Here is a 14,858-nt window from a genome sequence, read left to right as displayed (position 1 = left end):
CATTAGAAGAAAGTAATGCGAACTCGAGAATCTATGGTAATGACATTTCAAAACTTGAATCTTTGACTACACAATCTATCTTTGCATAAGTAGTTTGAGTCTTGTCATGTGCATACATAACTTAGTCTCGTGTAGCACTATTTAAGACATCCTTTTTGAACTGCTTAACTTGAGTTTTAATTGAGGACAAGCAAAATTTTAAGTTGGGGGTGTTGATGAACCCACATATTGAACCCATTTAGGGTTATATTTTAATGGAAATAGTGTCCTCAAATGTGTATTTTATCCCAATATCTGATAAAAACTCATAAGTTGAAGTATTTGAAGATTTAAGGACAACATGGACACTATGTCGCAAGAAGGGACAAAAAGTCTAAAAAGAAAGAAGAAACTGAAGCCAGAGCATTGCCAAGTACACTTGGTGAATCGCGAAGGGAAGTACTTTGCTTTTTGTTCAAGTGTGTTGAGCCCTGAAGAAAGAGGATCAAATCGGTGGAGAAAGGAGCAGTTGTCCATCGCCAAATAGTTCTTCAGAGCAATACTATACCGTCCAATGATTAATGACACAAAGATCTATGGGAAGGAACAATAAGGCGATGAACTAGAAGATGGGTGAATCGCCTAGTCAATCCGCGGTTCCTATTAACCTCGCCGAACAATCCATCGCAAAATAAAATTTGAAGACTATAAATAGTAGTCTCAGCTGTTAATTATGGAGAGGTAAACATTATTGTAATAGTTACTCTAAAATATTAGTTTTCATGTTTTTCTCTCAAGTTTGGAGAGTGTTTTTGGAAGACTTGAAGAAGGAAGGGTTTTATCTTCCCCAAATCGGAAGTGGGTCTTCTTGATTCTTATACCTTTTCTTAAATCAAGAGTTATTTCCCTATACCCATTTCATTTCAACATTATTGAAGGCAAATTTCTTATTTCTTTATCTTTGTTAAAAATATGCATTCTTGGGTGTGATTCAGCAATATGAGTTAATATTATATTTGGGTCTTGCTTGCTGATATCTTAGATGTAGTTTAATGGTGATTTATTCTAGTGGTTGCGGTGTAATCTAATGGATTTGTAGTTTTAAATACAAATTCACCCATGTATTTTCTGCTTCTTCGAGAAAGATGTCGCAAAATCAAGACCGCTAGATTTATGGCCTAACAAGTGGGTCGACAAGAGGTTCAGCCCGAGAGGGTGATCCCAAGTCCCATATCCTAACACTTAGCTCGAGACAGTGAGTGGGGTAAGGAGTAGGTTTGACTTCATGCGACTAATAGGTGTACGAGAGGAATTCATTTTAAACGGGGTAAGTTGCTTGAGAGAGAACTTATTTCCAATTAAAGCTTAGCATAGTCACTATTTTTCTACAAATTTTCTATTGCAAGCATGTATCCTATAATCTATGTTAACTTGTATTGCGGTCACATCCCAAGAATTCCCCTCTTATTGATTAGATTTCTTGTTACTTTAGTTATTTTACTATACTTGTGACAAAAACCCCATTGATTGCCACTTTCGTGTCACTCCCTGAATTTATAATTTTTTGTTTAGCTATGACTAATTAGATATAATTCTAATTATCTACAACTTTTTCACTACCACTCCCTTGGGACATGACCCCAACCCTTGGTTGGGTTACTATATTATCGACGATCGTAGACACTTGAACCACAGTTAGTATGGTTGATCACAATACGCATCATGCATTATAATCCCTTTTCTCCAATTTTTGTTTGCAAATCCACAGACAATTTTGCGACATAATAAGGATTTCTTACCCATTTATCTCAAAATATGGGATCTAAGTTCAAGCACGACAGAATACAGAAGAGTTTGATTTGGGTTATAAACAATTGCATTTTTGAAAATCAATAAGAGAACTTTGATGAAAATGACAATTTTTATGTTCGAATAAACATCTTGTTCTAACTTGTTTTGAATAACATGTAAATCATAAGCTGCTTAATATGCTAAAAATAATATAGATCTTCTTGAAAAATATAAAAAGTTTTAGCACTAATTAGGAATATATAATCCATATTTGTATGATCCTCATACAATAAATTTGACTTCAAAATGAGTTAAAAAAAGAAAAAAATACACTTATGGCATTAAACGTGTCAGAAACTCCCTTCTATCTGATTTTATATAGCACTATTTTAATACGGATATGTTAATAATAGATGCCATCTGTTCATATTTGAAAATAATCAAGCTATAAAATTTTCATTTTACCATTAGTGAAAAGTTTTATAGTCACAGAAATATATCAATGCATTTAAGACCACAAGTTTCAGAATTCTTTGTTTTGTGTTGAGTAAAATTAATCATGTCCTTAAAGATAAAAAATTTTGAAGTTTAAAGTTAATCATGTTTCAATTAAGTAAATAATATTTTTTTTCGTAATAGATTAAAGAAGAAAGAACGCCACATGAAATACAAGAAATGGAGATTTATTTCTAATTGTCTACGTTTAGGTTCACAATTGAAGTACAATATAAGGATGATAAATCACAATATATAGATTAGCAATGTATTTACCTGACTGGAGAGTCGAGATTCAAAAAGACAACAATGCTTATGAGATCTCAGCACGTTGAGGATTTTTATAAAATGTTGATAAAAATTCTCCATCTTTTCATTCAATTTATTATCACTTTTTTCCTAATTTAACTTTATTCTTTCTTCAGCTTCGTGAATGGACATATTCAGAGATTCTTACTACATAAGCATAGCATAATAAAGATAGTAGTAATCATATTTCCTTTTTGTTCTCCAACTTGTAATATAATACGCGGATATATAATTTCAGCCTAATATGGCTATTGCTTAAAATTATAAACACTTGATAGAAACTATTGAGAAGTACAAAATATGCATTTGAAGAGAGATGAAAAATAATTGTACAGACTCTTTAAGAAATAAAAATTGTAAAATAGAAATAATTGCTAGTTGGAGAATCTTGGTAGCTCTATTTGTTAAGTAGCTAAATTTTCAATTTATAGTTGAGGGTTTGACTCCTACTTTTTAATCCCCTTCTCCATTTTCAATTTCTTTAACCTCAATTTAAATTTATTTTTAAAAAAATAAATAAGAGTTTTTGATTTGGAAAGACACAAAATAATATGAAGTTTTTTCTCTTGGAAGAATTTATCAATATTACTTCTCAAAAATTTATTTTTATCCTATTTAGTTTGTTTACCATTGTACCAAAAAATTAAATTTACAAACATTAATTTGGAAAGTCAAAGTATAAAACTACTGAAAAATTAAATGTGGGCAATTATTAAAGCTAACTATCAATTAGTGATTTTTATAAGAAAAACATGGTTTATCTATAAAAATTGTTGTTATAAAGTATATAACTAATAGTATTGTTTGAAATTTTTCCTAAATATATTAACAATGTAGTTTTAATGTTTATTGATGGGGGTTGTTTTCTCTTATTTTATTTTTTCAATGATAAAATAGGAATCAAGAACACTTTATTTGCCAAAAAAATTGAACACTTTAGTGTAGATTATACCAATTAGTGATAATTTATCTATGCGCTAATTCTTAAGCTATAGAAAAAATAGATATCTTTGTATACATTTTGTGTCTCCTAGATAATTTTGGTTTTGTAAAAATCATCATATAAATGTGGATAAAAAAAATATAGTGAAAAGGCATAGTTCTTCAAACATCATAAGTAAAAAGTAATGAAAAAGAAATAAAAAGGATTTATGAAAAAGAAAAATCATATTGAAGAGGAGTTTCCCTTTGTTTGACTTGCTCTGTCCAATAATCTCTATAAGTTTATGTTAGTTTATCTTCCATCAAATCTATGAATCCACACTCATCATCATGTTCTTCAACAAAATTTTTCTGGTATAGAATATTTAAAAGCCCTTTTTAAACTTACGTACTTGCCTGTTATTCTACAAATGAAAATTTAAGAATACATCCATGTCGATGAGAAATGAAATTTGAGAATTGACAAGCTAGCATTTCCCAATTTTCTTATCCATGGCGTAGCACTGAACATGCAAACAAGATATCTTCTTCAACTTACTCCATTTTTAAAGAAGGTCTAGAGTTTTATTAGAGGAACTAAATCACTTCTTAATGAAATATAATTATTTGTCCATGACACCTCTATAACAATGAAGGATGTCGGAACAAGTCCCCCGATCATCCTAACAACTGACAAAGGTAAAAATATGAAAAAGGGTCCCTCCAGAAAGCAAGGAGGCTCACCAAATGAATATGTGTTCTCGATTGCACTAAAAAAACAATAGATATTGATCCTGGTTACATGTATCACCTCATAAAAAGGTGAAGGCAAAATACTGTTAACACAATGAATATAAGACCATGCGAGGGGAAAACTAAAAATGACATGAGACTAAACTGAAACTTTAAAGAAACACTTACCTCAGCTTTACTAAACTCATGGATACTCAACTGAATGAAGAAATCGAAAACAGTATAGATAAAGTTTATATAAATCATTTAAACATATGATAACACCTTAAAGTTTTGTAAAATACAATAATATCTCTGTTGTTTATAAGAATATAAAAATAAACTCTGTTTGGGAGATTCTCTAATCGACAATTATCACTATGAGCTATGTGATGATACCATGTCTCACCCACGCTACCAAAAATGTCCTATAACCTTTCAGGATTTAGAATGCCTCAACTAAGTGGTTCTACTATTCTCTGCTAAAGTATAAAGGAATTATCTAAAAAAATATGACCCTTTCTATCCACGTTGGCTACATGGTTTATGGAGACTTGAGTTATTATGAACTTGTCCTCATGTAAGTTCCAATACTGCTCCAAAAGTAATCAGCTCATATGTTTAATAGAGATAACTCTTTCTCTTTAGTTTGCGGTTGTTACTCAAAAACTTATATCTTAAAAGAAATTAAATTGAAAACAACTCATGAAAAGTCATTTGGAAATCAGGGTTTTCTCTCATCTTAAATGTGAAAACATTATTATTTGGAGATACTTAGTCCCATATGTCATTTTAAAGAAAGGCACTAGGCTCTACTCTTTCTCAAACTCAATTCTTAAGTCTTTAGAACAAGTTTTAAAGTGTTACAAAAGACTTTTGAAAGACCCTAAGAAGTCTCTTAACTTGACTCTTAGCTCTATCTTGAATTTAAATTATGGAGAAGGTCTTAAAATGTTCCTATTGTATTTGAATTTGTACAAAGTTATCCTCCATCCACCTATCAGTCCTAAAATAACCCTAACGTCGACCTTTTGGCTTAAAAATGCCCTCGAAGTTAATCCTTTGACTCATATTTGCCCTTATTTTGAACAGCTCCCTTAAAGTAAAATTATTAAATATTTATTTAGTTTATTGGTTAATCTAGTTAGTCCAAATTTAAACCCCGTCAAATAATTAAAAAAAATGATATTTAAAAATTTATTTTTTCTATAAATCACTTATAATTCATATTTTAACCCGATACACTTGAAAATACTTTTGAACAAATAATTAATTTCATGATATCTTCCTATTGACCTATTTTAAATTGACCCCAGCCATTATCATGTAGCCCAACTCATAAATGAGGATCAACCTAAAATCCATACTTACCCCGATTTATTGTCCATCTAAAATAATTATTATTTTCATTAATATAAAATTTTCTCTTAATTATGAAATGTCTTGTTCATTATCTCTTTTATTTCTTTATATAATCTCTTATTCTTAATTAGGATTCAGGGACTCAAACTTTAAATGAAGACACATATTATATTTTTTAAAATAGTATTATTGTAATAATGGGATGATGGTAGGGATAAGAGAAATGATTATTTTCATTCTTTTATTTTTAATTTTTGGAACACACAAGAGCAAAATATAATATTTTTACATATTTTCTTAATTAAGTCATCTTTTATTGAAATAATTATTTATATATGAGTACATCCTTATTTTCGTAGCTAGAAGTGTAGGGAGAAGATGCCTAACCTTTTTATAATTTTAAATTTACTATGAAATTCAAAATTAAGTAAATCATGTGAGCCTAGATATTAAGTATTTCGAATTCTTTTAACGAAAAATTGCCTAAAATGCCCTCAAACTAGGAGATTTGGTACAATATTACCTTACATCTACCCAAAGAGTATGATCTGTTAGACATAAGGGTATTTTTGAGCCAAAAGGTTAACTTCAGCGGTATTTTATGGCTGATAGGTGGATGTAGGGTAATTTATACAAATTCAAATAGTTGAGGGGCATTTTAGCCCCGATTCATTTAAATTATGGAGTCAAAGTCTATGATCTAATGCATGGATGTTCTCCAGTGTTTAATCTTACCTTAGAGTATATAAAAGAACTATAAAATATCAGTACAATTCGAAGAACCTCAAACTGAAAAAGGAGTTAAAGGTTAAGGAGATGGCGACCGTACTAAGTGACGCAGGGCGCCTGAACCTAAACTGCAGAAGGCTGGTTGGGCACACTCAGTGGTGCAACACCTGAGGGGGTAAACTACAAAACACTTCCTTTGGTGCACTAAGTGGCGCGGTGCACCAATCCCCTACCTAAAAAACCCAAAAATTTTCTTGTTCGTGTTTCAACACTAAAACGACTATATTTTATAAGTTTCTTACCCAATTACTTAGATAGAAATACCCAACATAAGTATAAAAAAATATACTAAAAAATAACTTTAAATCACATCAAAACATATGAAGAACTCCTCAAAAACCCATTAATCATGAATCAAATGAAACTTCAACAAAATCAATTAAGAACTCATATACTCTGCATAAAAGAATGTAAATACGCTAACTTTTAATCATGATTGATGTATGGGTGGACGAAATCAATTCAATGTTATCTCACATACCTCTTAGAGATTAACCACAAGTGAAACCTGAAGAACTCAATGAACCTTTGCTTTTCTCCTCTATTCTCTTTTTTGAAGCCCTAGCGTAAATTTTAAATTGTGTAAACTTAACCAAGTTAGTTTAGAACCCAATTAAATTACTAAAAACTAACTAAACTAATTGTTTAGGAAAATGAATAAAATACCCCTTGTAAAATCTGGGTGACTTTTCTTAATTGGACAACCCGACTTCAGACGGGCATAACTCCCTCATACGAGCTCAAACATTAAAAAACTCGGTGGTGTTGAAAAGATAATATAACGAACATTCATTTGATATCTCGTGGTTAGTCTTTATCATCTTGTACAAAGATTTTTGGTGGTTTGAAGTTGACTCAAAACACATACTTAACATAAGTTGAAAAATTTTAGATTTTTATTATTTCAAAAAATGTTTCTTTCTTATTCTAGCTCCTTCAAATAACGGGGTGTTACAATATCTCCTTCTTGGAAACATTCTTCCTCGAATGAGATTTGTCTAAGTTAGATAAGGTGTAACATCCAACATTCAACTCAAAAACCCAACAAGCAAAATATAACTATAACATGCCAACTTAAAACAAATGCTAATAAAAAGATTAGTACCTAAATTTGGTATTTCTCTATTCTCAAATATATGTGGGTATATCTTCTTCATATCCTCCCCAGCCTCCCAAGTAGCTTCCTCAACAAACTGATTTCTCAAACGGACCTTGACTGATGCTACTTCCTTGGCTCTTAGCTTGTGAAACCGGCGATCCTAAATCTGAACAACAACCTCCTCATAAGATTTGTCATCCTTAATACCAATATCTTCTGTAGGTATGATAAGAGAACGATCGCCTATACAATTCTTCAACATGGAAATGTGAAATGTCGGATGAACCACTGCTAACTTTTTGGGAAACTCTAACTGATAAGTTAAGTTAACAATTCTATTAGTGTTCCAGTAAGGAGCAATACATCGGGGACTAAGCTTCCCCTTCTTACCAAATCTCGTAAGACCCTTCATGGGTGAAACCTTCAAGTATACCCAATCATCTACTTAAAATTCTAAGTGTCTTCTCCTAACATCGGTTTAGGATTTTTGATGACTCTACGCTGTTTTCAGCCTTTCTTTGATAACCTTCACTTTGTCCATAGCTTAATGAACTAAGTTTGGTCCTATAAATTCAGCTTCACCAACCTCAAACCATCCAATAGGAGATGTGCATCGTCTCCCATAAAGGGCCTTATATAAAGCTATTACGATTCTAGAGTGGTAACTATTGTTATAGACAAACTCAATGAGAGGTAGGTTATCATCCCAATTCTCCTTGAAATCAATCACACAAGCCCAAAACATATCTTCTAAAGTATGAATGGTGCACTCTACTTGACCATCAGTCTGAGGATGAAAAGAATTACATCAAATTAACTTCAATTCAATCATAATACAATAGTTCAAAACATTTTATTCAAGAACCCATGGCTAGATGTTGAATTAGAAGGATTCATAATTTGATCATCTTTGAAAAATCATTGGAATTGACTCCATGAAGAAAGATAATTTAAGGATGAATTACCATACCTTAATTATGAAAATCCCATAAAATTGATGGAGAAAAACCTGGAAAAAACAGTCTTCTTCCTTGGAGCTTCAAAGCTTCATCAATAGAGGTTTTGGAGAGAAGAATGGCGAGGTTTTGTTTTGAGTTGAGGGTTTAGCTTTGATTGGTGAGTTTAGGGGCTTAAAAAGACTCAATAACAGTCAATAGGTCATCCCAAATTACCCAAAAGACCCCTGCACTTAATGGATATTTTAACTAATTCAAATTTGACTTAAAAATGACGCGACCAGAACTGGGAGGTTACAGCGTGTCGTGGAGGCATTTTCGATTCTTGGTTCTGGAAAATTTTGAGAAAGAATTGTTAGTTACATCCTGCGTGGCACGGCAAAATTTTCCCATTTCTGTGCTAGCTGCGCGATGGGCAGACAATGCCCAATCTTGGCTGGCGCGACAACTTGCTTGTCCCATGTTTGCGTCCTCCTTGGGGACCCTTAGGCTGGTCCCTGGGGCGCTGTTCTCAGAATTTTGACCCTTTACATGTCATTCTATGAGTAGGAACCATCGATATTCAATTTAACCTTCAAACAATACCCCAAACTGCACTACAAAACAGCACGACACACTAGTTGAACTCCGACTAGTTTCCGAACGTCTTGGACGTTTCTCCTCCAAACACTTCCAAACATTATATAATACCTCTTAGACCTATTATAAACCATTTAGGACTTTTAAAACTTATGACACGAGTGCTAGGTTGTAGTTTTACCTAAGTCGTTTTAGAGGTGTTACATTTTCCCCCACTTGGACAACATTCGTCCTCGAATGACACTTGCTTCTTTTTAGACACTATTAAGAGATAATAAACTCAATTATAGCAGCACATAAGCATACTACACCATAAAAATACACACATGTAGGAGGAACACCAATTTCACATACTTAAGAGACTCAAAACACAACAAGAGGATAGAAATTAATCTACGACTCATTATTGTAATGAAAACTCACATTCTTCATTTCAAATAGGAGGAACTCCTTATCCACACATTATTATGCTTATATACATCAATTATATACACATTACCACAATTTTTAATAAAAGAACTATTTAGTCATTTTCCAAAAAATTTCACAGTGAGCTGCCAACATTACAGTGACTCAAAATTTCAAAAATGCAACTTTTAAGCATTTGATGGTAAAGGCATGACAGTATAAAAGATAAAACCATATAATCTCATTTCACAACATAACTATAACTTCATAATATGTACAATTTTAGGAATCAATGAAATTAAATTTCAACAAGACTCCTAAACAACATGCAACATGCTACTACTTGTACAGGGTTCCAACCCTATCTGACTCCTAAGAAGTTGCTAAGACTTTCTAACTCTCAAGCTTTAGTAGAAAAGAAGAGAAGAGACAACAATCATATTATACTACTCACCGTACTCCCCCACATAGAAGGAACTCATACAACTAAAGAGAAAACAAGGACTTACCGATATCATCATCATAATTCGGCTTTGATCCTTTAGCCTGAAGTGCATAGAAGTGATTCCTCTTTGGAGCATCACCTTCCGGAATACTAGAAGGATCTCGCTTAGTCTCTTATGGCCATCTTACCACAACCAAATCATTTTCCGACACCAACTAGACATTTCTCATAGTGCTTCTTCCAACAAGTAACACAAGTATGCTTACCACCTTCACCCTTGACCTTAGGAGCCCTAGGTCCATCATGGTTTGGATCTCTCTTCTGAAATGTAGGTTAGTTTTTCTCATTGGATCCACTTCTTTTAAAATTCCTTGAGATCCTACTAAGATTGGACTCTTCAATGGATGGAGCATACACCATAAGCCTAGAAAAGTTCATATTAATGTGGAACATGGCCGTACGACACTCTTCTTTCACAAGGTCGGCAACGCCGGTCACAAACCTACTAATAGGGTCAGACACTAAGGATGGAACATATCTATACAAAACATAAAGAACTTCAAGGAATACTCCTCAACACTCATACTATCTTGATTAAGGTTAATGAACTAGTCAACCTTCACCTCCCTCTTCTCATGGGGAAAGTACTTTCCTAAGAAAGCCTCTTTAAACTCTTCCCATTGTATAGGACCTGACTCAACCGACCTATTATCTTTTCATTGAGTGTACCATACTTGAGGAACATCCCTCAATTTGTTCGAACCTAATTCCGCCTTCTCCCTAGAAGTCACCCCTATGGAACTCAAAACCTTATACACCCCATCAAGAAACTCTTGGGGATCCTGTCCCACCTTAGAGACATTAAAGATAGGAGGATTCATCCTCAAAATGTCTCTCAATCTAGAGGTCATGGTACTTTCCAAAGCATTCATCCTAGGCCCAATGTCTCTAGTCACATCAGTGGTCATGACTCGAGCTAGATCAAGTAAAGCCTCTCTAATATCCCCATTGGTCATGTCTGGGGGAACCACCGAAACATCATTACATTATCTCTAATAGGGACTTGATCACCTTGGGGAGGCACTTGAGCATCTTGTGGGACTTAAACTCCTTGTGGAGCTAGTCCACCTTGAGGAACTTCCTCTTGCGCTCCTTCTTCTAACCTTCTTGCAGTCATTCTTCTTGTAGTCATACTCCTATAGACACAAAATAAGATATTAGGAATAGACACTTACAACCTCAACTCTATAAGCACAACACAAGATTGATTAAGAAGTGAAATTCTATTTTCCTATAGCCTCTCGCCGATAGATGTGTCGCGACTCACAATGATGAACAAGACTCTACTAGACATGACTTTTTGGGACTTTTGAATTCCTAAGATCACTTTCATGACCTATGCTCTGATACCGACTTTGTCACGACCCGAGAGTACACCCTAGAAGATATGGTGTTCTCGAATCGCAACATGGCATACTTGACCTCTCGGAGGTCTTGTAAAAGCCCTATGACATCATTCATTGCATGCATGCATGAAAAGTACTGCGAGATTAAAACTTTTCACATGAAATATTACTTTAATATTTTTAATTAAAAACATAAGGAGTATAGCTAGTCTCAAGTAAACACCTTAGACACATGAATATATGGGACATGGCCAATACAATCGAAATGTAAAAACTTAGTCTATTACAATACTTGTTTACTAATAGAAATTTATGGATAGATATGCCCTCGAGTCAAGTGAGGACATACTTCAACTTTCTTGAAAGATTCTAGATTCCAAGACTTGCTTCAAGACACCTATCACCTGCCAATCACACCTTTAGAAATAGACAAAAAGTATGTAATTAGTACAATGCATGTACTAAGTATGGAATAATGCACAAAATCATGATAAACGGACATTTGAGTAAAAACATGCTCTTTTTGAGTAAAACATTATATCATAATATAGATAACCACATATAACACTAACTTCACATATAACAAGATAGAATCATGAACACATCAAACACATAATGATGAGACTCTCCTACCAAAGGTGATTCTAAGGTTCACTTGAGTGAGTTATGAAGCGCCCTTAAAATACCTTCACACCAAAGAGATTTAGAATAACAAAGGTAAGATTATTCACATTTCATTAATCAAACTCTCTACCTAGAATTACTTTAAGATTCAGCTAAGAAAGACAAGAAGAGAACGCCTATAGCCCCTCTTCAAGCCTACCTTAGCAATCCTCAAAGCTACTGTAGATACTTTTTTTTCCATTAACATATCTTCACTTGAGTCATTATGTCAATTAACTCCTTTTAAATACGTTAAACATGTAAGGAAATTCACATAATGGTCTTGAGGAAGACCTAGGGACTCACACACTAACATTTTCAAAGTCTAGTCGTGAAATTTCTCGATAGTGTCCCATTCCACTACCTAAACTTCATAGTACTTCTACAACACTAGAATGTATCACACATGATCTTAATGGTCCACTTTTGGTGACAGTACTTATGTGTTATACTTGTGAATTATGTGGTCTCGTCGTCTTTAATTTATGAATTGTGGGACAATGTGGCCTCATCGGCATTACTTTATGCATTGTGATATTATCATGTTATAACTTGATTATGTGAGTAATGTGAAGGTCTATATGACTTATTGTTATGTGAATTCTAAGTATGATTCTCCTACTTGGTGGTAGGTGTCACTACTACGCTATAGTGAAGTCTTTATGTGAATGACTTGATATTGAAGTATCATTCTTCTTGATGACTTATATGAGGCTTGTGATGGTTTATATTGATAGTTATATAGAAGTGTGTAGGATGACTTGCATGTATGTCTAGTTATATTTATGTGCTTCTTGAATGAAATGTTATATGTGTTAGTGTAAAGTGAAGTGTGTCTTGTGTAGGTGTCTATGTCCCTTGCTTGATACATGAATGAATATGTATCCTATACTTAGTAGGTTAGAACACCCTTTGTCATGAATGTATATGTATGAATGGAATATGATATTGACTATAGCAAAGAAGGTCATATATGTGCAACCTTTTAGGAAGAAGGTTATGATATCCTTGAAGTCAAAAGTTGTAATGGTATCCTTCTTATGTAAATGATGGACTTAGGGTTAATTGGCTGGAACGACATGAAAGCATCCTTAGGAAAGTCGTTGATCTATCATCTTAACTATTGTAAGGAAACCCTAGGAGACCACTTTGGTAAGTCGAAATGTGATTTAGTTATGAACTAGATATGCGACCTCTTCATATACTCCTTGATTAACTACTCTATGAGAACAAAGTCTAGCACCGAGTGAGTATTGTTTGGGGAGTAGCTCTAGTTAAAGGTGAGGCTAGAGTACAAATAAACCCTTCATATTCCTATACCATGTGCCTACATGGGTTGTGTCTTAGTTCTACCAATTCTAAAGTGAGTTCCCTAGGTCTTCCAAGACCATTATCTGAAGTCCCTTAAGTGCATGAATGTCTCTTTTAGTATATCTAGTAATGGTTGTTGAGTTGTTGTGTTTGTGTTGGAAAGGAAACATCCTTTTTTGTAGTAGTCGTGAGGATCATCTATGTGTGTATAAAGAGGTTATACGAGCGGTCTCTTCATATATTACTTAGGTGGGTCTTAGGATATTCTCAGATAGAGGGCCTAAATGCCTGAATGGGTTACCTAATGAATATGGTCATATCTTGTGGATTATGGGAGTATTATCTTGTATGTTGATGTTTGACTTGTATGATGACTTGTATACTTGGTTTATGAGATTTTATCAAATTAGAATGAAAATCATATTTCAACTAAAATGTCCCTCTTTTGATGATTTCTTGTATGGTCATCATGCTTAGTGTTTAATTGTACTAATTCCATATTTTACTCTATGTCTACAAGTGTAGGTGGTGGCAAGTGAGGATTTCTAGAGTTGAAGCTTGGGAAGTAGAATTATCTCAAGACTTGGTATGTCCTCATATATTCGAGGACATGGACTATGTTTCTAGTTTTCTTTCATTAAAGACTTGTATTAGACATTAGTTTCTTTTCAATGTAAGGGATGTGACCCTAGGATAACGAGATGTGCCTAAGATGCCTTGTAATGAGACTTAGTTCTTATTATTTCTTATAAAATAGTTTCCTTATTGACTTTATTGTGAAAAACATTCATTATGCACTACTTTTTATACATATGTGATGAATTAATGCTAAGAGGCTTGTATAAGACCTCCGAGAGGTCGAGTACGCTGCGTCACTACTTGGGGTGCTCTCAGGGCATGAAAAACATGGTATAAAATCATAAGGTTATGAAGTGGTCTTTAGGGTTCAAATCTAAAAAGACACGTCTAGTAGAATCTTGTTCATCAATGTGAGTTGCAACACATCTATGAGCTAGAGGCTATAGGACGATAAAAGTTTCACTTTCTTCATTACTTTTGTGTCGTTCCATAGAGTTGAGTTCTATAAGTGTCTTTTCCTTATCTTTTTCTCTTGTGTTTATAGGATATGAATAAAATAAGGATGCCCGCAAGAAGAATGGAGGAAGGATTAGTGAATGAAGGAGTTCCTCCCAAAGCTGAGAAAGTTTCTCAAGGTGAACGAGTTCCCATAGTTAATTAGGAGAATGATGTTCCGGTGGTTCACCCGGACATGACTAATGAGGAGGTTAGAGGGGATATTTTTACCCTCCGATCCATGATAGGTTAATGCTCTTGAGAGTACCACGACCTCTAGGCTGAGGGACTTTGTGAGGATGAATCCTCCTATCTTTCATTTCTTTAAGGAGGGAGAGGATCCCCAAGCATTTGTTGATGTGGTTTATAATATAGTACATGTTATAGATGTATCTTCTAGGGATAAGGCGGAGTTTGCTTCATAACAATTTAAAGAGGTTACTCAAGTGTGGTACACACAATGGAAGGACAATAGGCCAGTTGAATCGGGTCATACAGCGCGGGAAGAATTTAACCACACTTAGGGAAGTACTTCCACC

The sequence above is a fragment of the Solanum pennellii genome, chromosome 8, assembly GCF_001406875.1.
Source record: "Solanum pennellii chromosome 8, SPENNV200".
NCBI lineage: Eukaryota > Viridiplantae > Streptophyta > Magnoliopsida > Solanales > Solanaceae > Solanum > Solanum pennellii.
This window is presented reverse-complemented; position numbering follows the sequence as displayed.